The following is a 23249-nucleotide window of genomic DNA, read 5'->3' on the forward strand; positions in this document are numbered from 1 at the left end:
GAGGACCTCAAGGGAAGTGATAGAAAACTGAATGGGGAGAAATGAGAGAGGGAGACAAATTATAAGAGATTCCGGACTTCAGAAAGAAACTGAAGTTTACAGAAGGGAGGGCATGGGGATGATGTGGTAACCAGGTGTGGGTATTAAAAGGAACATTTTATCGAGTACTGGGTTTTATATGCGAGTAATGAATCAGTGAATACTATATCAAAACTAATGTTCTAGGGCCTACCCTGCCCCCATCCTTTTCTGAGTGAGATCCCTCCACAGCTGGCCCAGCGGGGTGGTACCCTAGTGGCCCTGGCACTCTACTACTGGGCAGGAATAGAAGACAAACAAACCCATAACATCTTCCTAAGAAGTGTCATATTTTATTAATCCTCAGGAAGGGTGAGAGAAGTTAGCAGTAGCTATTAAAAAACCATCTAGTGAGGATAGATACAATCAGTTTCACACAAGATGCTGTTCCCCAAAAGGTTAATACACTACCTTCTAATGACATTGTAAGCATTAAGCAGAAACAGATGCCTGTCTGTGGAAAGGACAGGACATTTTTGTTACTTGTGCAGAATCTTGAACAAACTATATGCCACCTGACTCCTCAAGTCCAGAAAATCCAAGTTCAGAAGGTAGTGATACATGTTTTCAAAGTTTTTCCTTTTATGAATTGAAGAATGTAACACATAACTTTGATTAAGACCCATTTCTCTCAGTGACAACAAGATCAGAGAGGGAGGATATGCAGTTGTATATAAAGGCTACATGAACAATAAAACTGAAGAAACTTGAAGTAATGGTTGACATTAGTACTAAAGAACTGAAACAGCACTTTTGTTCAAGAAATAAAAGTTATGGCAAAGTGTCAACGTGAGAACTTTGTAGAACTGCTTGGTTTCTATAAGAAAACCATTGATTTCTGTACATTGACTTTGTATCCTGCCACGCTGCTGAATTACTGTATGAGTTCTAGTAGTTTGAGTGTGGAGTCTTTTGGGTTATCCATATAGAGAATCATGTCATCTGCGAAGAGAGAGAGTTTGACTTTTTCATTGCCAATTTGGATACCTTTTCTTTCTCTTTGTTGTCTGATTGCTCTTGCTAGAACTTCTAATATGATGTTGAACAAGTGTGGTGAGAGTGGGCATCCTTGTTGTGTTCCTGATCTCAACGGGAAGGTTACAAGCTTTTTCCCAATGAGGATGATATTTGCTGTGAGTCTTTCATAGATAGATTTGATAAAGTTCAGGAATGTTCCCTCTATCCCTATACTTTGAAGCATTCTAATCAGGAATGGATGCTGGATTTTGTCAAATGCTTTTTCTGCATCACTTGAGAGGACCATGTGGTTCTTCTCTATTCTCTTATTAATTTGTTCTATCACATTGATTGATTTGTAAATGTTTGAACCATCCTTATAGCTCAGGGATGAATCCCACCTGGTCATGGTGGATAATCTTTTTAATGTGCTGTTGGATCCTGTTTGCTAGGATCTTGTTGAGAATCTTAGCATCCATATTCATCCGTGATATTGGTCCAAAATTCTCCTTTTTGGTAAGGTCTTTGCCTGGTTTGGGGATCAGGGTAATGCTGGCTTCATAGAAAGAGTCTGGAAGTTTTCCTTCTGCTTCAATTTTTTGAAACAGCTTCAGGAGAATAGGTGTTATTTCTTTGAAAGTTTGGTAGAATTCCCCAGGGAATCCATCAGGTCCTGGGCTCTTGTTTTTGGGGAGGTTTTTGATCACTGCTTCAATCTCGTTATTAGATATTGGTCTATTCAGGTTGTCGATTTCTTCCTGGTTCAATTTTGGGAGTTTATAGTTTTCCAGGAATGCATCCATTTCATCTAGTTTGCTTAGCTTATTGGCATACAACTGTTGATAATAACTTCTGATGATTATTTCTACTTCCTTGGTGTTAGTTATGCTCTCTCCCTTTTCATTCATAATTTTATGAATTTGGGCTTTCTCCCTTTTCTTTTGGATTAGTGTGGCCAATGGTTTATTGATCTTATTAATTCTTTTAAAAAAACAGCTTCTAGTTTCATTGATACATTCTACTGTATCTCTGGTTTCTACCTCAGCTCTAATCTTGATGATTTCCCTTCTTATGTGTGGAGTTGGTTTGACTTGTTGTTGATTCTCCAGTTATTTAAGGTGTAGAGACAGCTGCTGTGTTCTGGATTTTTCAATTTGTTTGAGAGAGGCTTGGATTGCTATGTATTTCCCCCTTAGGACCGCCTTTGCTGTATCCCATAGGTTTTGGACCGAAGTGTCTTCATTGTCGTTGGTTTCCATAAATTGTTTCAGTTATTCTTTGATCTCCTGGTTGATCCAAGCATTCTTAAGCAAGGTGATCTTTAGCTTCCAGGTGTTTGAGTTCCTTCGGAACTTTTCCTTGTGATTGAGCTCCAGTTTCAAAGCATTGTGATCTGAGAATATGCAGGGAATCATCTCAGTCTTTTGGTATGGGGTGAGTCCTGATTTGTGACCCAGTATATGGTCTATTCTTGAGAAGGTTCCATGGGCACTTGAGAAGAATGTGCATTTTGATATTTTAGGGTGGAATGTTCTGTATATATCTATGAGGTCCATCTGGTCCAATGTGTCATTCAATGGTCTTGTTTCTTTATTGATTTTCAGCTTCGATGACCTGTCTATTTCTGAGAGAGGCGTGTTAAGATCTCCTACTATTAATGTATTCATATCAATATGACTCTTTACCTTGATTAACAGGTTTCTTATGTAATTGGCTGCTCCCATATTGGGGCATAGATACATTTGTTAGATCATCTTGGTGGATAGTCTCTTTAAGGATTATGTAGTGTCCTTCTGTATCTCTGACTACAGTCTTCAGTTTAAAATCCAATTTATCTGATATGAGAATCGCTACCCCAGTCTTCTTTAGAGGCCTATTGGCATGAAAGATGCTTTTCCATCCCCTCACTTTCAGTCTGGGTGTATCTTTATGTTTAAAATGGGTCCTGTCATTTTATCTAATCTGTAACCCTGTGCCATTTTATTGGCTCATTTAGGTCATTCACACTGAGAGTGATTATTGATAGATACGTTTTTATTGATATCGTGTTACCTTTGAAGTCTTTCTTTCTGTAGATTGTCTCTTTATTTCTGTTCAATGCTATTCGTAGAATTTTTCCTCTTGTATAGAACCCTCTTTAATATTTCCTGCAGTGTCGGCTTGGTGGTTGCGTAGTATTTTAAGCCTTGCTGGTCTTGGAAACTATTTATCTCTTCATCCATTTTGCTTTCTTATACACTAACAATGAAAATACAGAAAGGGAAATTAGAGAATTGATTCCATTTACTATAGCACCAAGAACCATAAGATACCTGGGAATAAACCTAACCAAAGAGGTAAAGTATCTGTACTTGAGGAACTACAGAACACTCATGAAAGAAATTGAAGAGGAGGGGCACTTGGGTGGCTCAGCGGGTTGGAGCCTCTGAGTTCGGCTCAGGTTGCGATCCCAGGTTCCTGGGATGGAGCACCGCATCGGGTTCTCTGCAAAGTGGGGAGCCTGCTTCCTCCTCTCTCTCTGCCTGCCTCTCTGCCTACTTGTGATCTGTCTGTCAAATAAATAAATAAAAATCTTAAAAAAATAAAAGAAATTAAAGAAGACACAAAAAGATGGAAGACCATTCCATGTTCTTGGTTCGGAAAAATAAACATTGTTAAAATGTCTATACTGCCTAGAGCAATCTATACTTTTAATGCCATTCCGATAAAAATTCCACTGGTATTTTTCAAAGAGCTGGAGCAAACAATCCAAAAATTTTTATGGAATCAGAAGAGACCCTGAATTGTTAAGGAAATGTTGAAAAACAAAAATAAAACTTGCGGCATCATGTTACCTGATTTCAAGCTTTATTCCAAAGCTGTGATCACCAAGACAGCATGATACTAGCATAAAAACAGACAAGGAAACAGTCAATAAAACAAAGAAACAACCCACGGAATGGGAGAAGATATTTTCAAATGATAGTACAGACAAAAGGTTGATATCCAGCATCTATAATGAATTCCTCAAACTCAACACACACAAAACAGACAATCATATCAAAAAATGGGCAGAAGATATGAACAGACACTTCTCCAATCAAGACATATGAATGGCTATCAGACAAATGAAAAAATGTTCATCATCACTAGCCATCAGGGAGATTCAAATTAAAACCACATTGAGATATCAGCTTACACCAGTTAGAATGGCCAAAATTAACAAAACAGGAAACAACATGTGTTGGAGAGGATGTGGAGAAAGGGGAACCCTTTCCCACTGTTGGTGGGAATGCAATTTGGTGCAGCCTCTTTGGAGAACAGTGTGGAGATTCCTCAAGAAATTAAAAATAGAACTTCCCTATGACCCTGCCATTGCACTAGTATGTATTTACCCCAAAGATACAGATGTCGTGAAAAGAAGGGCCATCTGTACCCCAATGTTTATAGCAGCACTGGCCACGGTCACCAAACTATGGAAAGAACCAAGATGCCCTTCAACGGACGAATGGATAAGGAAGATGTGGTCCATATACACTATGGAGTATTATGCCCTCATCAGAAAGGATGAATACCCAACTTTTGTAGCAACATGGACGGGACTGGAAGAGATTATGCTGAGTGAAATAAGTCAAGCAGAGAGAGTCAATTATCATATGGTTTCACGTATTTGTGGAGCATAACAAATAACATGGAGGACATGGGGAGTTAGAGAGGAGAAGGGAGTTGGGGGAAATTGGAAGGGGAGGTGAACCATGAGAGACCATGGACTCTGAAAAACAATCTGAGGGTTTTGAAGGGGCAGGGGGTGGGAGGTTGGGGGAACCAGGTGGTGGGTATTGGAGAGGGCATCGATTGCATGGAGCACTGTGTGTGGTGCAAAAATAATGAATACTGTTATGCTGAAAAAAAAAAAAAAGAAGAACTGCTTGGTTTCTTACCTGGTGGAGATGACCTCTGCTTAGTGTATGTTTATATGCCCAATGGCTCATTGCTAGACAAGGTGACTTGGTTTGATGATATTCCACTACTTTCTTGTCATATAAGATGCAAGATTGCTCAAGATGCAGCTAATATTTTTGTTTTACCTGAAAACCATCATATTCATAGAGACATTAAAATGGCAAATATCTTAATAGATGAAAACATTACAGCCAAAATATCTGACTTTGGGCTTGCATAAGCTTCTGAGAAGTTGGCCCAGACAGTTATGAATAGCAGAATTGTGGGAACAACAGCTTATATGGCACCTGAGGCTTTATGAGGAGAAATAACACCCAAATCTGACATCTATAGTTTTGGTGTGGTTTTATTAGAAATAATAAGTGGACTTCCAGCTGTAGATGAACATCATCTCAGTTATTGTCAGATATTAAAGAAGAAATTGAAGCTGAAGAAAAGACAATTAAAGACTATGTTGATATGAAGATGAATGACAATGATCTCACTTCCATTGAAACTATGTACTCTGTTCCTAGTCAATGCCTGCATGAAAAGAAAAATAAGAGAGTAGACATTAGGAAGGTTCATTAGCTGCTGCAAGACATGACTTCCAAAATTTTCCTGGAATAGACTCTGATCATTTTGTATACCCCTATCTAAACCATTTTTTAAGCAATTTTTTCGTAAATATTCTTTTTTTACCTTTAATAAGGCAACATGGAGTAGTTCAGTGGCTATTAAAGCTTGCATAGAACCCCCAACAAATATAGAACACACAAAACTATAACCACAATATCAACCTTAAACCCTAGCTTGTTAGTGTCACCCTCAGTTCTTGCTTAATCCTTCAGAACTCTCCTTGGAACCTCACCAAACATGGTTTGAAAACTATAGAATTAACAACAAAGAGGACTGGACCATAGGATGAAAAGACCCTAGGACAAAGCCCAATTCTACTCCTAATTTGCTGTAGAGCTTTGGACAATCCTTTCAAAGCTTTGAACCTTGTTACACCGCCCCCCACCAGTGATATATTTAGATATCTCTTATGCTTCTTTGAGTGGTAGTCATGAAGTTCAAATGGGGAAGCACAAGTATATGCACCTTGTAACATGTAAAGTGATTTAAAATTTAAAGTTTATATATAATCCAACTATAGTCATTTGTTTATAGGGAAAAAACTAATGATGTACTACATGTTGGCTAACTGAACATGATAATAGAAAAAGAAATAAAGGGCACCCAAATTGGGAAAGAATTAAAACATTCACTATATACAGATGACATGATAATATATACAAAAACCCTACAGACTCCACCAAAAGCTACCAGAATGAAAAAAATGAATTCATTAAGTACATGGGTTACAAAATCAATATACAGAAATCCATTGCTTCTATGTGCTAATAATGAAATTGAAGAAATATAAATTAAGAAAATAGTTCCATTTACTTTATACCAGAAACAATTAAACACTTAGGAATGAAATTAACCAAATAGGTGAAAGACTTGTACTCTGAAAACTATAAAATGATGAAACAAATTAAAAATTCACAAATAAGTGGAAAGATATTTTATGTTCATGGATTGGGAGAATGAATATTGTAAAAATATCCATACTATGCAAAGCAATCTGCAGATTTAATTCAATCTGTATCAAAATTCCAACAGCTTTTAAAGCAAAATTAGAACAAATTATCCTAAATTTGTATGGAACTGTAAAAGACCCTGAAGATCCAGAACAATCTTCAGAAAGAAGAGTGAAACTGGAGGAATTGTAATTTCATATTGTAAGCTATGGAATGGGAAAACTTATTTGGAAATGACATATCTGATAAAGGGTTAGTATGTTTAAGAACTAATGGAATTCAAACAAAAAAATCTAAATCATCAAATTAAGAAATGGTCGGAATATTAATCTCACAAAACAAACTGAGGGTTGCTGGGGGGAGGGGGTTTGGGAGAAGGGGGTGGGATTATGGACATTGGGGAGGGTATGTGCTTTGGTGAGTGCTGTGAAGTGTGTAAACCTGGTGATTCACAGACCTGTACCCCTGGGGATAAAAATATATGTTTCTAAAAAATAAAAAATTAAAAAAAATAAAAATAAAAAATTAAAAAAAAAAAGAAATGGTCAAAATACATGAACAGATATTCCTCCAAACAAGACATCCAGATGGCTAACAGACACATGAAAGATGCACAACATCACTCAGCATTGGGGAAATACAAATGGAAACTATGATGAGATACCACCTCAGACCTGTCAGAATGGCCAAACTCAAAAGCACAAAAATCAAAAGTTTCTGGTAAGAATGTGGAAAAAAGAAACCTCTTGCACTGTTGGCGAGAATGCAAATTGGTGCAACCACAATGGAAACTGGTATGGAGATTCCTCAAAAATTTCAAAATAGAATAATTATATGATCCAACAATTCCACTGCTGGGTAGTTACCTAAAGCATATGAAAGTGCTAATTTGAAAAGTTATATGCATCTCTATTTTTTTCAGCATTATTTACAAAGGCTAAATTATGGAAGCAGTCCAAGTGTACATTGATAGATGAATAAATAATGGAGATGAGGTAAACACACACACACACAGACACACACACACACACATATGTATATATGTATGCCCATACATATATACAATGGGATTAAAAAAAAACATAAAAAGTAATAAAATCTTGTCATTTTGCAACAACATGGATGAACCTAGAGTTAATAATACTAAGTGAAATAAGTCCGTCAGGGAAAGACAAGTAACACAAATAACACACGATTTTACTCATATGTTGAAATTAATAAGTAAAAGAAACAACATTTTTAAAAAAGAGACACAAACAAACAATAAGACCAGAATCTTCAGATACGAAGAACGTATTAATGGTTACAAGAGGGAGGTGGTTTGGGGGAGAGGTAAAATAGGTGAATTGGATTAAGTGTATACTTATCATAATGAGCATTGTGTAATGTACAGAATTGTTCAGTCATTGTATTTTGCACCAGAAAATAATGAAACACTGTATGTTAATTATACTGGAAATAAAATCTTAAAAAGTGGGTGACTTGCAGACAACATATAGCTGGATCTCTTTTTTCAAGTTTTTATTTAAATTCCGGTTAGGTAGCTTGTGGTACTATATTAGTTTCAGGTGTATGCTAGAGTAATTCAACCCTTCCATAACACCTGGCACTTTTTAACAAGTGTACACTCACTATCACCTATTTAACACCTTCACCCATTGACCTCCACTCTGGTAACCACCACCTTGTTCTCTATAGTTGAGTCTGTTTTTTGGTCTACCTCTCTGTAACTTTTTCCTTCGCTCATTTCTTTTGTTTCTTAATTTCCACATATGAGTGAAATTATGTGGCCTTTTTCTTTCTCTTTTATAATGTATCATAATACTCTGTAGCTCTATCCATGTCCTTGTAAATTGCAAGATTTCATTCTTTTTATGGGTGAGTAATAATCCATTGTATGAATATTTCACATTTTTTGTTATCCATTCATCAGTTGATGGACACATGAGCAGTTTCCATTATTTGGCTATTGTAAATAATGGAGCTATGAATATTAGAATACATATTAGAATACATGTATTTTATTGAATTAGTATTTTTTTTAAAGATTTCATTTCTTTATTTGACAGAGAGAGATCACAAGCAGGCAGAGAGAGAGGAGGAAGCAGGCTCCCTGATAAGCAGAGAACCCGATGCGGGGCTCCATCCCAGGACCCTGGGATCATGATCTGAGCTGAAGGCAGAGGCTTAACCCACTGAGCCATCCAGGCGCCCTGAATTAGTAATTTTGTATTCATTGGATAAATACCCAGTAGTGCATTTACTGGATCATAGGGCAGTTCTATTTTTAACTGTTTGAGGAACCTCCATACTATTTTCCGGAGTGACTGAACCTGTTTGCACTCCCAGGACAGTGTAAGTGTCTTTCTCAACATTCTTTCCAACAACTGTTGTTTCTTGTGTTTTTGAAATTAGCCATTCTGACAGGATTGAGCTGATATTTCATTGTGGTTTTGACTTTAATTTCCATGACAGAAAGTGAACATGAACATCTTTTCATGTACTATCTGTTCATGTTGTCTGCCCATTTTAATGGGATTATTTGTTTTTTTTGGAAGTTTATTTGCATAAGTTCTACATATTTTGAATACTAACCCTTTATCAAATAGGTTATTTGTAAATGTCTTCTCCTATTCCATAGGTTTACTTTTAGTTCTGCTGATTGTCACCTTCAGTGTATAGAAACTATTTATTTTTATTAGGTCCCAATAGTTTATCTTTGCTTTTGTTTCATTTGCCTCAGGGAACATGTCTAGAAGGAGCCTGCTATACCTAGTGTCAAAGAGGTAACCATCTGTGCTATCCTTTAGGAATTTGATTGTTTCCTGTATCAGTTCTTTAATCCATTTTGAATTTATCTTTTTGTCCAATGTAAGAAAATGGTCCAGTTTTATTCTTTTGCATGTTTGCTGTCCAGTTTTCCTAACCCCTTTTGTGGAAGAGACTGTCTTTTTCTTGCTGGGTATTCTTTCATGTTTTGTCAAAATTAAATTGACAAATAGTTGGGGGTCCATTTCTGGGTTTTCTGTTTTGTTCTGTTAATCCATGTGTCTATTTTTAAAAAGATTTATTCATTTATTTATATATAGAGAGAGAAACCAAGAGAGAGGGCAGAGGGGGAGAGAGAATCTCAAGCATTCTCCACGTTAAGTGAAGAACCCAGTATGGGGCTTGATCTCACAACCCTGAGTACAGGACCTGAGCCGAAACCAAGAGTTAGACACTTAACTGACTGCACCACCCACACACCCTTTATGTGTCTATTTTTGTGTGTGTATGTGCCAGCATCATACTGTTTTGGTCACTGCAGCTTAGTAATATAACTTGAAGTCCAGAATTGTGATGCCTCTAGCTTTGTTTTTCTTTTTGAAGGTTCTTTTTACCTATTCAGGGTCCTTTATGGTTCCATGCAAATTTGTGGATTATTTGTTGTAGCTCTGTGAAAAATTCTCCTGGCAATTTTATAAGGATTGCATTAAATGTGTAGATTAGGTAGTATAGACATTTCAATATTCTTTTCTTTTAATATATGCTCATGGAATGTTTTTCCCTTTATCTTATCTTCAATTTTTTTTTTATCAGTGTTTTGTAGTTTTCAGAGTATAGGTCTTTTAACTCTTTAGTCAGGTGTTTTTCCTAATTATCTTGTGATTTTGGTTGCTGTATAAATGGTATCGTTTTCTTAATTTTTCTTTCTACTTGTTAATTATTGAGGTTTGGAAATGCAATTAATTTCTGTACATTGGTTTTGTATCCTGCAACTTTGCTGAATTTACTTGTTAGTTCTAGAATGTTTTTTGATGCAATCTTTTGTATTTTTCTATATAAAGTATTATGTCATCTGCAAATAGAAAAACTTTGAGTTCTTCCTTGACAATTTTGATGTCTCTTCTTTCTTTTTCTTTTCTGATTGCTGTGGCTAAGACTTCCAGTACTATATTAAATAACAGTGGTGACAGTGGTCATCCCTGTTCTATTCCTGACTGTAGAGGAAAAGCTCCCAGGTGGCTCCATTGATGATGAAATTAGTTGTGGGTTTTTCATAGATTGCCTTTATATGTTGAGGTATTTTCCTTCTAAATCTACTTTTTAGAGGATTTTTATCATGAACAAATGTTGTATTTTGTTAAATGCTTTTTCTGCATCTATTGAAATGATTATACATTTCATATCCTTTCTTTTATTAATGCACTCTATCATCTTGATTAATTTGCAAATACCATTCCACACTTGCAACACAAGAATAAATCCCACATGATCATAATGAATGATTTTTGTCATACTTTCTTGTATTCATTTTGCTACCATTTTATTGAAAATATTTGCATCTATGTTCCTCAGAAATATTGCCCTGCAGCTCTCTGTTTTAGTGGACACGTCCTCTGGTTTTAGTATCTGGGTAATATTGGTTTAATTGAATGAATTTGAAAATTTCCTTTCATTTTCTATTTTTTTTAATAGTTTGAGAACAATAGGTATTAACTGTTGTTTAAATATCTGGTAGAATTGGCCTGTGAAGCCAAGTGACACTGGACATCTATTTGGTGAGAGTTTTTTTTCCCCTCATTCAATTTTCTTGTGGGTTATCAGTATTGTCAAGTGTTCTAGTTCTTCCTGTTTCAATTTTTGCAATCTCATTTTTCCAGGAATTTATCCATTTTGTCTAGGTTGTCCAATTTGTTTTATTGTTTTTCATAATATCCTTTTATAATTGTTTATATTTCTGTTGTGTTAGTTGTTATTTCTCTGCTTTTGTTTGTACATTTAATATTTGGGTCCATTATATTTTCTTTTGATAAGTCTGGATAGATGTTTACCAACTTTATTAATTTTTCAAAGAACCACCTCCTGGTTTATATGATCTGTTTTATTTTTTAGTATCTATAACATTTATTTCTGATCTAATATTTATTATCTTATGTATACTCCTGGCTTTCAAGTTCATTTGTTCTTTTACAAGGTCTTTCATGTGTAATGTTAGATTGTTCATTTGAGATTTTTCTTTCTTATTAAGATAGACCTATATTTCTATATAATTCTCCCTTGTGAAACTGATTACAGCATTTTCTTTGTAAGTAGTTTGGAACTTGCATATAATATACTGTACTCATCCTATGTTGATTATGACTTAAATTCATTCACATAAAAATATTGCACTTATGAAAGAGGAAGAAGATGTGCAAGAGTAGGGACCTTAGTTTTGCCTGGTCCCTGGAATTCAGCTAGATAGCTATTAAATTATTCTGAACATATAAAAACTCAACCCCTCACTCACAGCAAAGGACAGATCATCTAAGCAGAAGATAAACAAGGAATCAAGGGCTTTGAATGACACACTGGACCAGAAGAACTTCATAGATATATACAGAACATTCTACCCTAAAGCAACAGAACACACATTCTTCTCGACTGCACATGGAACATTCTCCAGTATGGATCACATACTGGGTCACAAATCAGGTCTCAGCTGGTACCAAAAGATTGGAAGTATTCCCTACATATTTTCAGATCACAATACACCTTACACCAGTTAGAATGGCCCAAATTAGCAAGACAGAAAACAACATGTGTTAGAGAGGATGTGGAGAAAGGGGAACCCTTTTACACTGTTGGTGGGAATCCAAGTTGGTGCAGCCTCTTTGGAGAACAATGTGGAGATTCCTCAAGAAATTAAAAATAGAGCTTCTCTATGACCCCACCATTGCACTACTGTGTATTTACCCCAAAGATACAGATGTAGTGAAAAGAAGGGCCATCTGTACCCCAGTGTTTATAGCAGCAATGGCCACAGTCGCCAAACTGTGGAAAGAACCAAGATGCCTTTCAACGGATGAATGGATAAGGAAGATGTGGTCCACATATACTATGGAGTATTATGCCTCCATCAGAAAGGATGGATACCCAACTTTTGTAGCAGCATGGATAGGACTGGAAGAGATTATGCTGAGTGAAATCATTCAAGCAGAGAGAGTCAATTATCAAATAGTTTCACTTATTTGTGGAGCATAACAAATAACATGGAGGACAAGGTGAGATGGAGAGGAGAAGGGAGTGGAGGGAAATTGGAAGGGGAGATGAACCATGAGAGACTATGGACTCTTAAAAACAATCTGAGGGTTTTGCAGGGGTAGGGGGTGGGAGGTTGGGGGAGTCAGATGGTGAGTATTATGGAAGGCATGTATTGCATGGACCACTGGGTGTGGTGCATAAACAATGAATTCTGTTATGATGAAAATAAATAAATAAATAAAAATTATAGAGAAGGCAAAGTTATATCTAGAGTAAAAACAACTTGATTATGAATAAAGGAGCACTCTCAAATCCCCCCAAAAAACAATAAAATAAAAAATAAAACTTGAACGAGAGGAAGGAAAACAAATGCATGGAAGGTGAAGAGTAGCATATTTAAAACTGAATGGCTCAAATAGGAAATTTAATAAGAATTTTAAAAATCATGAAAACAAATGAAAATGAAAACACAACTGTTCAATACCTTTTGGATGCAGCAAAGTCGGTCCTAAAAGGGAAGTGCATAACAATACAAGCCTTTTTCAAGAAACATGAAAAGTCTCAAATACACAACATAAATTTAGACCTTAAATATCTGGAGAAAGAACAGCAAATAAAGCTTAGACCTAGCAGGAGAAGGGAATTAATAAAACTAGAGCAGAAACCAATGAAATAGAAAGAAGAAGAGTAGAACAAATCAACAAAACTAGGAGCTGATTGTTAGAAAGAATTAATAAGATTGATAAATCCCTAGCCAGAATAAAAAAAAATCAAAGATAAAGGACCCAAATTAATAAAATCATGAATGAAATAGGAGAGATCACAACCAACACCGAAGAAATACAAACAATTATAAGTACATATTATGAGCAACTATATGCCAAGAAATCAGGCAATCTGGAAGAAATGGAGGCATTTCTAGAAACATATAAACTAACACAAGTGAAACAGGAAGAAATAGAAAACCCGAACAGACCCATATCCAGCAGGGAAATTGAAGAAGTAATCAAAAATCTCCCAACAAACAAGTGTCCTGGGATGGATGGATTCACAGGGGAATTTTACCAAACATCAAAAGAAGAATTATTACTTATTATTCTGAAACTGTTTCAAAAAAATTGAAATGGAAAGAAAACTTCTGAACTCTTTTTTAAAAAGATTTTATTTATTTATTTGACAGACAGGGATCCAGGTAGGCAGAGAGGCAGGTAGAGAGAGATGGAGAAGCAGGCTCCCCACTGAGCAGAGAGCCCAATGTGGAACTTGATCCCAGCACCCTGGGATCATGACCTGAGCTGAAGACAGAGGCTTTAACCCACTGAGCCACCTAGGCACCCCCCCAAACTCTTTTTATGAGGCCAGCATTACCCTGATCCCAAAAGCAGGCAAAGACCCCACCAAAATGGAGGAATTGCAGACCATTTCCCTGATGACATGGATACAATAATAGTTAACAAGAACCTAGCCAATAGGATCCAACATTACATCAGAAGGATTATTCACCACGGCCAAATGAGATATATTCTTAAGCTGCAAGGTGCTCAACAACTGCAAATTGATGCCACAAAGTATATTGATAAAAGAAATAAATCCTGTTAATAAATTCAGATAAAAGTATTTGACATAGTACAGTTTCATTAAAACTCTCCACAGTGTAGAGCTAGAGGGAACATACCTCAATATCATAAAAAAATATATATGAAAATCCCAAAGTGAATATTGTTCTCAATTGGAAAAAACTAAGAGCTTTTCCCCTAAGGTCAGGAACATGACAGGGATGTTCACTCTCACCACTGTTGTTCAACATAGTACCAGAAGTCTTAGCCTCAGTCAACAAAAAGACATAAAATTCATCCAAACTGGCAAAAGAGAAATCAAACTCTCACTCTTAGAAAATGACATGATATTCTATGTACAAAATCCAAAAGACTCCAGGGGCAAAAAAAAAAAAAAAAAAAAAAAAATTGGACGGATACAGGAATTCAGCAATGTAGCAGGATATAAACTCAAGCCACAGTAATCAGTTGCATTTCTATAAACTATCAATGAGACAGAAGAAAGATAAATTTAGGAATTGATCCAATTTACAATTGCACCGAACCACATAATCCTATGAGAATTAAGCTAATGAAAGAGGTAAGGAATCTGTACTCAGAAAACTATAGAAAACTCATGAAAGAAATTGAGAAAGACACAAAGAAATGAAAAAGTCTTCCATGCTCAATGGACTGTAAGAACAAATATTGTTAAAATGTCTATGCTCCCCCAGAACAATCTATACATTCAAAGCAATCCCTATCAAAATACCATCAACCTTTTTCACAGAGCTGGAAGAAATAATCCTAAAATTTGTATGGAACTGTGAAAGACCCCGAATTACCAGAGGAATGTTGTAAAAGAAAACCGAAGCTGTTGTCATGATCCCACTCTATAAGTTGTATTTCAAATCTGTTATCAATAAGACAGTTAGTACTGGCACTAGGACAGATGGTACCAGCACAAGAACAGATATATAGATCAATGGAATATAATAGAGAATTCAGAAATAGACCCTCAACTCCATGGTCAACTAATCTTCAGCAAAGTAGGAAAGAATATCCAATGGAAAAAAGACAGTCTATTCAATAAATGGTTCTGGGAAAATTAAATAGCCATATGCAGAAGAATGAAACTGGTCCATTTTCTTTCACCATACACAAAAATAAGCTCAAATTGGATGAAAGACCTAAATGTGAGACATAAATGCATCAAAATCCTAGAAAAGAACAGAAATAGCAACCTCTTTGACTTCAGCCACAGCAATTTCTTTCAAGACACGTCTTCAAAAACAAGGGAAACAAAGACAAAAATAAGCTATAACTTAAGATAAAAATCTGCTGCAAGGAAAGGAAACAGTTGACAAACCAAAAGACAAGTACAGAATGGGAGAATATATTTGCAAATGTTTTATCAAGTAAAGGGATAGTATAAGAAATATAAAGTACTTATCGCATTCAATAGCCAAAGAACAAACACTCCTGTCAAGAAATGGACAGAAGACATGAACAGACACTTCTCCAAAGAACACATGCACATGGCTAACAGAAACGTGAAAAAGAGTTCCACATCACTTGGCATTAGGGAAATACAAATCAAAGGCACAATAAGATACAACTTCACATCAGTCAGAATGGCTAAAATTAAATTTGTTGTTAGGAAACAACAAATTTTGGTGAGGAAGTGGAGGAAAGGGAACCCACTGTTGTTGTGAATGCAGCTGTTCCAGCAGCTACTCTTGAAAATGGTATAGAATTTCCTCAAAATTTAAAAAAAGAGGTACCCTATGACCCAGCATCTTCTCTACTAGGTATTTACCCCAAAGATACAAATGGAGTGATCTGATGGGGTACCTGTATGTGCAGCGATGTCTACAATAGTCAAACTGTGGAAAGATGAATGGATAAAGAAAATGCTGCATAAGGAGGGCACGTATTGCATAGAGTACTCGGTGTGGTGCATGAACAATGAATCTTGGAACACAGAAAAAATATTTAAAAATTTAAAAATTTTTAAAAATAAATATTTATATATATATATAATATATGTAAATCTATCTATATTTAACATATAGATAGATATATATCTACCTATATATATAATGGAATAATCCTCAGCCATCAAAAAAAAAAAAAAAGAAATCTTGCCATTTGCAGTGATGTGGATGGAACTAGTGGGTATTATATTAAGCAAAATATGTCAACTACAGAAAGACAATTATCATATTGTTTCACTGTTTGTGGAATTTAACAAAATAGAGAACTATAGAGGAAGGGAAGGAAAAGTAAAATGAGACAAAATCAGAAGCAGAGATAAATCATAAGAGACTTTAACCATATAGGAAACGAACTGATGGTTGCTAGAGGGGAGAGAGGTGGGGGGGTGGGGTAACTGGGTGATAGGCATTAAAAAGGGCATATGATGTAATGAGCATTTGGTGTTACACACAACTGATGAATCATTGAACTCTACCTCTGAAATTAGTAATACAATATATGTTAATTATTATTTGAATGTACATAAAATTAAATTAAGTTAAAATATTGCATTTACTTTTCTCTTCACTCTGTGTTTTTGTAGTCAGAGTGTGATTCTTTAGCTTGTATTTATTCACTTAATTTTTATGTATTAACTTTTATTCAGGGTAAAAATTAATTTTCATAACACATTTACAACATTGTTTAATATGTGTATGTTTGTATATTTATCTGTGATTTGTCTGAGTTCATATGTTTTCATATTTTGGTTTAGCACATTTTATTTCAATATTAATCTCCCTTAAGTGTTTCCTCTAGGTCAAGGTCTGTTAAAAAGCAGTACTCCCACTCTCCCACAAAAAAAAAAAAAAAAGTACCTCGATTTTATTAGAAAGACATTATCTTGTTTCATATATATTTTTTCTTATTTGCTATAATTTTTTAGAATTTTAATTGTAATAAAATACATGTTACACAAAATTTGCCATTTAACCCATTTTAAGAGTATAGATCAGTGATAATAACTACATTCATATTGATGTGTGACCTACATCACCATATATCCCAGTAACCTCACCTTTTTTTTTCATGTTGTAGAACTGCAAGTCTGTGTCCACTAACTATAGCTATATTCCCCCTTCCACCAAGCTCCTTGCAACCAACAGTTTTCTTTTTCTCTATATGATTTTGACTACTCTAAGTACCTTAATTATATGAAATTGTATATACTTGTCCTTGTCTTTTGTGACTGGCATATTTAACTCAGTATAATGTCCTCAAGTTTCAAAAAAGTTTTGGCTAATTGCAGCATTTCCTTCTTTTCTTTTTAAGCCTGAACAATTCTCCATTGTGTATATATACCACATTTGCTTATCCATATTTCTGTTGATTGACATTTGATTTGCTTACGTTTGATCTATTGTAAATAATACTGCTATGAACATGAATGTGCACATATTTTTTCAAAACCCAACTTTTAATTTTGTGTATATACAGTGGTGGATATTCAGAATCATGTGGCAATTGCATTTTTAATTTTTTGAGAAACAATCATACTCTTTTCAATAGAGGCTATACATTTTACATTCCCACTAAGTGTGCACTTTGGGAATTCATAATGCCTGGCTAGATAAGATTTAATAAACACATGCCTCTCTGGGTTAGACTAATTGAGAAGCAAAGAAAAAGTGTCCAGAAAACTAGGCCTCCTTTAGAGTTTCAGGACTGAAAACAGCTGGATCCTCCTTGAGGCTCAATTTACTCATTGAGGGAGTTAGTGCTTGACTTAGAAGAAACACTTATCTTTGGAGGTCACTCACTCCATTCACTCCCTATTTGCAAGCCCATCAGGAGCACAGTTTGTTTTATTCACACAATACTCCCTATGCCACTCTCTTGATTATTACAACTTCTTGTTCCTTCTTGTCTCTTATTTCCTCCTGGTATTGGGAACACTCATAAAAGGTGGAGGCAGGGTCTGACTCAAGACATTTTGCCACTAGTGTCTGGTCCCCAGATTCCCTCCTTTCTCCTACAAACATGTCTGGAGTAATCTTTTCTTTCATCACCTCAGGGTTTGCTGGCCAAACCTGGCAGTGCACAATAATTCCAAGATTTTCATATCCTTGCCAATTCTTGTTTCCTGTTTTTTTTTCTTCTTTTTTCATTGTATCCACCCTAATGCGTGTGAGGTGATATCACATAGTAGTTTTGATTCTCACTTTTCTAATTGTTAGTAATATTGAACATATTTTTATGTGATAATTGGCCATTCATATAACTTATTTGGAAAACACCTATTCAAATTCCTTGTTCATTTTGCAATCAGGTTGTTTTTGTTGTTGTTAAGTACTAGGTTTTCTCTTAAAGTTGGATTTTAATCCCTTATCAGATATATGTTTTACTAGTATTTTCTCCTATTCTGTTGATTGCCTTTTCAGTCTGTATAGCATTTTTTGTTGCATAATTTTTCCAATTTTTCTTTTGTTCTCTGTCTCTTAGGAGTTGTATCCCAAAAGTTATTCCTAATTTCAAAATCATAGTTTTTTTTTTAATTTTTTATTTTTTATAAACATATATTTTTATCCCCAGGGGTACAGGTCTGTGAATCACCAGGTTTACACACTTCACAGCACTCACCAAAGCACATACCCTCCCCAATGTCCATAATCCCACCCCCTTCTCCCTAACCCCCTCCCCCCAGCAACCCTCAGTTTGTTTTGTGAGATTAAGAGTCAAATCCCACCTTTTCATCAAAGAATTTTATTAAATTAGTTCTTACACTTAGGTTCTGTATCCATTTTGAGTTGTTATTTTTACATTAAATTTTATTTTTTTCAGTGTTCCGAGATTCATTGTTTATGCACCACACCCAGTACTCCATTCAATATGTGCCCTCCTTAATACCCAGCACCAGGCTTAACCATCTCCCCACCCATTTCCCCTCCAAAACCCTCAGCTTTTTTCTCAGAGTCGACAGTCTATCATGGTTCGTCTCCCCTCCACTCCCACCCTGATTTTTCCCAATTCACTTTTTCTTTCTTTTTCTTAATGGCCTCCATGTCATTTTAATAGATAACTAATGAGGTGTTGGATAAGGGCTCAACTTCATTCTTTTGCTTGTAGAAATCAGTTTTTTCCAGCAACAATCATTGAAAACACTATCTTTTCTCTATTTAATATTTTGGAATCTTTGTGAAAAATCATTTGACTATATATATAATTGTTTATTTCTGGTGTCTTTATTCTATTCCATTGGTACATATGATTACCTTTATGCCAATGCCACACTATTGATTACTGTATCTCTATAATAAATTTTGAAATTAGTGAGCCCTCCAGTTTTGTTCTTTTTAAAAGATTGTTTTTGCTATGCCAAGTCACATGAGATTCTGTATGAATTTTAGGTTGGGTTTTTCTATTTCTATGAAAAAATATAGCGATTTTGATAAGGATGTGGTTTTGATTTGCATTTCCCTGATTAGTGATGTTGCACATCTTTTAATGAATGTATTGGTCAACTGTATGTCTGTGAAGCTTCTTTGTACCTAGTACAAATCCATTAACTTACTCACAGCTAAAATATAACTGCATATCATTTAGCTTTGCAAGACATTCTCAATGGAATGATATACCTGAGAATGATAAATAATCACTGCAATAGATTGGTGCTTGGAGCATGAACAGAAACCAGTTTATATGGGCATTCCCTCTAGAATGTGCAAAGAATGTACATGATGTTAAAGCCAGTGTGTACAAATTTACAGTCTGGTGTTTCTGATGATAATTATAAAAGCTGAGGCACATTCTCCATTTGAATGCATGTGTGATATGGGTCTAAAATATCTCTAAGCTGCAATAAGTTTTCTTGTGATTTTTGGCCTCTGCAGATTGTTAGAGACACTCTTATGTGGCTAGTATGTTTATTCAAAGAGGTAACTTTATGGGGGGTTTCTATAGTACCTGAAATCTACATATATTGTCTGTAGGCTAAAGGAAGCAGATTATCCCTTTGTCTGAAATATAAATTGGTCATTGGCAGTTTCCTCACTGGGTGCTTTTGGACCTAGTGCCCAAACCTGGTCACTAATCTTATGGGGAGAGGGGAGCAAGGAGAAAACAGAGAGTACAGTGTATGGGCAACCTTGCCCAAATTACAGCTCCATGTCACTTTTTTTTTTTAAGGAACTCAGAATTACCTTTAAAAAGGGCAGTGGATATGGAAAGCAAAATAAATGGGTTACTTGTTATAGCTAGTAAAAATCAGCATCTCCAGTACAGACCACAAAAAATGCTGAGTCTAACCAGACATAGGTAAATAAACATGTGTTCAAAACTATATATATATAAAATATATAAATTAAATATTGATCCTTAAGTTTAATGAGTGGAACTTTATGCAAATAAGGAATATTTAATAATAATCTTTCAAAAAGAGTCAAAGTGGAGCTAAGGGTCAGCAAATTCAGAAAATATTTGCCAGTTAAAAATTATTAGATACCAGATTTAGACATGAAAGGCATAACTTACATTCTGTTACAGTCTTAATGTTGTTTACATGAAGAAATAGTTTATTTCATAAAAGGAAAAGAAAACAAGAAAGACATAAGAGTATTAATCAACTGATTATGAAGTCACATATTGTGATTAAAGGCGATACAAGAAACTGGAGATAATATTCTCATTGAGCAACATGTTAGGTATTTATTTATAGAGATTCTGTGAAAAGCTATATGCCTTAGAAAATAAGTATCATTGCCAAATTGATGATTTCTAATCTTTGAGGTACACAGTAGTGAAGGTAAAACCAGTTAGTTCCAAGAAACTTGTCAGAGTATAAAAATATCTTTACAAATGTGTCACACAGTGCATATATATGGATCAGTTTTTTTTTTTTTCATGTAATCACGAATGGACTATAAGGTTCGGGAAAATGAATAGTCTTTGGAACCATATTCTCCTTGGTTTAGAATCCTTACTCCACAACCCTTCAGATAAGTGACTTTGAGAAAGTTACACATTTCAGAGCTTCAGTTGTCTCATCTATAAACTTGGAACAATGGTATTTCACAGAAGAACTGAAACAATTCATGGAAACCAATGAGAATGAAGACACTTCAGTCCAAAACCTATGGGATACAGCAAAGGCGGTCCTAAGGGGAAAATACATAGCCATCCAAGCCTCCCTCAAAAAAAATTGAAAAATCCAGAACACACCAGCTGTCTCTACACCTTAAAGAACTGGAGAATCAACAACAAGTCAAACCAACTCCACACATAAGAAGGGAAATCATCAAAATTAGAGCTGAGATCAATGAGGTAGAAACCAGAGATACAGTAGAATGTATCAATCAAACTAGAAGCTGGTTTTTTGAAAAAATCAATAAGATCGATAAACCATTGGCCACACTAATCCAAAAGAAAAGAGAGAAAGCCCAAATTCATAAAATTATGAATGAAAAGGGAGAGATCACAACTAACACCAAGGAAGTAGAAACAATCATCAGAAGTTATTATCAACAGTTATATGCCAATAAGCTAAGCAACCTAGATGAAATGGATGCATTCCTGGAGAAATATAAACTAACAAAATTGAACCAGGAAGAAATCGACAACCTGAATAGGCTGATATCGAATAACGAGATTGAAGCAGTGATCAAAAACCTCCCAAAAAAAAAAAAAAGAGCCCAGGACCAGACGGATTCCCTGGAGAATTCTACCAAACTTTCAAAGAAGAAATAACACCTATTCTCCTGAAGCTGTTTCAAAAAATTGAAGCAGAAGGAAAACTTCCAGACTCTTTCTATGAAGCCAGCATTACCCTGATCCCCAAACCAGGTAAAGACCTTACCAAAAAGGAGAATTTTAGACCAATATCACGGATGAATATGGATGCTAAGATTCTCAACAAGATCCTAGCCAACAGGATCCAACAGCACATTAAAAAGATTATCCACCATGATCATCCCTGGGCTACAAAGATGGTTCAACTTTCGCAAATCAATCAATGTGATACAACAAATTAATATGAGAAGAGAGAAGAACTACATGGTCCTCTCAATGGATGTAGAAAAAGCATTTGACAAAATCCAGCATCCGTTCCTGATTAAAACGCTTGGAGTATAGGGATAGAGGGAACATTCCTGAACCTCATCAAATATATCTATGAAAGACCCACAGCAAATATCATCCTCAATGGGAAAAAGCTTGCAGCCTTCCCGTTGAGATCAGGAACAAGACAAGGATGCCCATTTTCACCACTCTTGTTCAACATAGTATTAGAAGTCCTAGCAACAGCAATCAGACAACAAAGAGAAATAAAAGTTATCCAAATTGGCAATGAAGAAGTCAAACTCTCTCTCTTTGCAGATGACATGATTCTTTATATGGAAAACCCAAAAAACTCCACCCCCAAACTACTATAACTGATACAGCAATTCAGCAACTTGGCAGGATACAAAGTCAATGTGTAGAAATCAGTGGCTTTCTTTATAGATTCTGGACACTAGTCCTTTATCTGATATGTCCTTTGCAAATATCTTCTCCCATTCTGTCAGTTGTCTTTTGATTTTGTTAACTGTTTCCTTTGCTGTGCAAAAGCTTTTGATCTTGAGCAAACTCGACATCCAAAGAACAAATAATCCAACCAAGAAATGGGCAGAGGACATGAACAGACATTTCTGCAAAGAACACATCCAGATGGCCAACAGACACATGAAAAAGTGCTCCATATCACTCGGCATCAGGGAAATATAAATCAAAACCACAATGAGATATCACCTCACACCAGTCAGAATGGCTAAAATCACCAATCAGGAAATGACAGATGCTGGCGAGGATGCGGAGAAAGGGGAACCCTCCTACACTGTTGGTGGGAATGCAAGCTGGTGCAGCCACTCTGGAAAACAGCATGGAGGTTCCTCAAAATGTTGAAAATAGAACTGCCCTATGACCCAGCAATTGCACTATTGGGTATTTACCCTAAAGATACAAATGTAGTGATCCAAAGGGGCACATGCACCCGAATGTTTATAGCAGCAATGTCCACAATAGCCAAACTATGGAAAGAACCTAGATGTCCATCAACAGATGAATGGATCAAGAAGATGTGGTATATATACACAATGGAATACTATGCAGCCATCAAAAGAAATGAAATCTTGCCATTTGCAACAACATGGAT

General features: G+C 35.6%; 1 pseudogene; it reads left to right on the plus strand.

The window, feature by feature from the left end:
• The first annotated feature begins 509 nt into the window (after nucleotides 1-509).
• On the plus strand, nucleotides 510-5586 carry LOC101682708 (annotated as a pseudogene).
• Nucleotides 5587-23249: the final 17663 nt, after the last annotated feature.

This window comes from Mustela putorius, unplaced genomic scaffold, assembly GCF_011764305.1.
Source record: "Mustela putorius furo isolate JIRA1106 unplaced genomic scaffold, ASM1176430v1.1 tig00001472_pilon_pilon_pilon, whole genome shotgun sequence".
Classification (NCBI taxonomy): Eukaryota; Metazoa; Chordata; class Mammalia; order Carnivora; family Mustelidae; genus Mustela; species Mustela putorius.